The sequence below is a fragment of the Odontomachus brunneus genome, unplaced genomic scaffold (assembly GCF_010583005.1).
Source record: "Odontomachus brunneus isolate Ranch 3 - 2012 unplaced genomic scaffold, Obru_v1 Obru_scaffold_177, whole genome shotgun sequence".
Lineage (NCBI taxonomy): Eukaryota > Metazoa > Arthropoda > Insecta > Hymenoptera > Formicidae > Odontomachus > Odontomachus brunneus.
In genome coordinates, this window is record NW_022639627.1 from 286304 (window position 1) to 289475 (window position 3172).

Here is a 3172-nt window from a genome sequence, read left to right on the forward strand (position 1 = left end):
AGAGAGAGAGAGAGAGAGAGAGAGAGAGAGAGAGAGAGAGAGAGAGAGAGAGAGAAATTTGCAGGTGGCAACTATTAGATAAATATAGAGTAAAGAGTACGAGTGAGAAAGAGTGAAATTGTTGTATAACTATTAGTGCAAAAATTAGATTGTCGCGTTTATCAAATAAAATAGGAAACCCAATTTCGCAGAATTAATAAATTTTACGAATAAATTGAACAACATAGGCTTGATACTGTTTAACATTTAAAACTTATTTTCCTTCGAACACCGAAGTTCCCTATGAGGATTTAACAGAAAAATAGTTAACCTTTTGTATTAACCTAATATTACAACAAGACAAAAGTACCAATTCCCAGACATGCATTCTAATATTCTTATCGTCTTGGTCTTTAAATCGCGAATATTTAACACTATCATTGTAGAATATACGTATTTTTTATATAAATGAAAGTTTAAATATATTTATGTTTAAAGACCTAAACAATTAGAATATCATTAGAATATCATTAGAATATCTGCAGTTAGATAGGTGTTGGAGTATTTTGACGCTTTTACCTTGAGATTCGTGCGAATGTTGTCCCATCAAGAGCAGCTGAAATTCACTTTGCCGATGTGAATATTCATACTTTTGAATTGTGCACGCGCACAGTTTCATGTGTAAAATTGGCTCAACTCTTTTTATGAGACGCGTAATTAGCGATGTAGCGGAATCCTAATCGTGACACTTGTGAATTGACGCCGTATTAAATGCACCAAGTGTATTTTTACGACGAATTCGATCGCGCAATGAACGGAAATGTGTGTCACTCATCTTCACTTTGGAAGAAAACCACACGGTCTCCAAGTAAGATATACCTGTTGGTGTGTAGGTGTAGACACGCGGGGTGTTCCGCGATACGTCATTTTAATTTCAGTGAGAGACCGATCCGCCGCAGTCGATATTGCCTAAGAATCTCTGTCGAAGTATCGAAAGGTCGGCAGCAAAATGAACCTGTTCGCCGCATCTTTTCCCCGATCGCTTTCCTCGCTTTTTCTCCTTTCTCCAATGCCCAAGAGGCATTGGAGGCATTTCGTTTCACATGCAGACGCCGGCAAAAGGCGTGGCTCGAAGTGAACGGACGTAATATCGATATTGTGTTCGAGAAATACCGATGCTTTCAGCGTCGACTGTCGATACGAGACAGTCTCGAAGTTCGAGTCGTGGCTCGACTCGGAGACAACTTCGCGCGGTGTAATCGCCGCGACGTAAGGATGTATTCGATCCTGTTTGGACGTCTCGTCTATGATTCTTTGTGATATACTTTGTGGATTATTTCCAAAGGTCATAAAACTTCCCAATTAGTAGCGTTGGAGTATTGCCTTATCAGGCGCCTGGAGCCATTTAGAGAAAGAAAAATGGAGAAAGATAACTTTACTCATCCATATATCATACAGATTTGAGTCACAGCGAAGAGTGATGCGGGAACGATGACGCGCCTCCACCTCTCCGATTGCAAGTGCGCTCTGACGATGAGTAATTAGTTTCCGAATTGTTTTGGCGCTATTTTGACGGAAATTGGGGAACTTCTGTTGTTGCTCGAGCAGACATCGTTCTCGGGTCTACATTCGGGCGTCGATGTGCAAGAGGTTGCCACGAAACGGAGCGAGGGCGAGGGGAGCGAGCCTTGGGCGACGGTGGGAGGTGCAGCGAGTGCCGGTGACGCGTTTTCCAGTTCCGGTTGAAGGAGCACGCTCGGACGGTCGGGTCAAAGTACCGTTCGCGGAATTGGCATCCCGTGGCGCGCGCGTGGCGCCCGTTCGGCCGCGCTACGGCCCTGGCGCGCGTCGTCGGCCAGTGGCAGATTGTGCGGCACGGAGGAAGTGTTCCGACTGACGACATCCGCAGTCCCACGTGGAACCGTAGAAAGGCCGGTTCGCGTTCCGCGTCGCCTCGCCGTCGCGTCACGTCGGCTCGGGACGCGCGAGACGATACCTCGCGCGTGAGCGAGCGAGTGAATGAGTTATGTGCGCGGTGTGTGGGTGCGCGGAGAGTGCTCTGCTCGATAACGGGTGCACAGCGGGAGCTGGCCGGATCACACTCGATGAAACATCGAAACAATATACGAGGAGTGCAAGATAAGAAGGTGGAAGACTAGTTAGATCGCGCACCCAGAGCGCGCCTGACATTTTCTCGTGCGTGACATCGGCGAGTGGATTCGTGCGCACGCTGCTGCTGGTGCTGCTGCACACGGCGGCGGCTCGTGTCCGTTGGCTTCCTGCTGCTCCTTCCAGCCGAGTGCGGTTCAGCGAATTCGCGATGTAAGTGAATTTGCGAGCCGGCAGTCGCCTGAATCGCGCGGATCAGCCGCGGGCGAGGCGGCCGCTGAGCGACGTGCTTTGTTGTCGAGTCGCCGTTTATATCAAGTCTGATTTACAATGTGTTCTACGCTTCCTGCTTCTCATTTTTTATCTTTTTCTAGATAAACGCTCAAGGTTTAAACCAGAGAGAGAGAGAGAGAGAGAGAAAGAAACAGGAAGAGCACATTGTAGATCAAGCTTTAGCTTTCTGTTCTCGCGTCGCTTACACTCGATTCTTCATTTTTGTTGTCGCGCGCGTACTATTAGCGCCACGCGCGCGTATTATTTACTGTCATTCTTCGCGACTAGCAGCGCTTTATGAGAACGCTTCCACCGTCCCGGGAACGGTAAGAGCCGATGAACAAAACAGTGCTCGCGAACGTACGATCGACTGGAAATATCCGCCTGGACACGAGTCGGCCGGGATTTCGCGTAAGCGAGGCAGAAGGCGGATGTTGCTTTGATAAGTCGCGCGCGAGTGAATGTGTATAGTTGGTTCGCCCGTAAGAATCGCGCGGTCGCGAGTCGAATTTAATCGCTCTCTCGAATCGCGCCCCGACGTTGTTCCGCGCGAGAATGCTCGTTAGTTTTGTCACATTGTGCCACGTGCGACCGCGCCAATCGCGATTTTCGACACCTCGGCGTCTCACCGGGGACCTCAATTATTAACGGTGCGATATTGTTCACGAAAAGTTCACACTCGCCGCACGTGGCGGGAGATATTTCGACCGAAGGTATTCTATCGGCTGAAAGAGCACATACATACATACATACATACATACACTCTCTCTCTCTCTCTCTCTCTCTCTCTCTCTCTCTCTCTCTCTCTCTC

At 48.4% G+C, this 3172-nt stretch overlaps 1 protein-coding gene across 10 annotated transcripts in view; it reads left to right on the forward strand.

Annotated features, from left to right (window-relative positions):
• LOC116851554 (plasma membrane calcium-transporting ATPase 3) overlaps window positions 1-3172 on the forward strand; it is a 119301-nt gene that overhangs the window by 39863 nt on the left and 76266 nt on the right. Inside the window, exon 3 of one of the 10 annotated variants that reach the window (XM_032831082.1) lies at window positions 1588-2301. The exons of the other annotated variants lie outside the window; for them this stretch is intronic. The gene's annotated coding sequence lies outside the window, so the exon portion shown is untranslated. The remainder of the gene's footprint in view (window positions 1-1587; window positions 2302-3172) is intronic. 10 annotated transcript variants of the gene reach the window in all.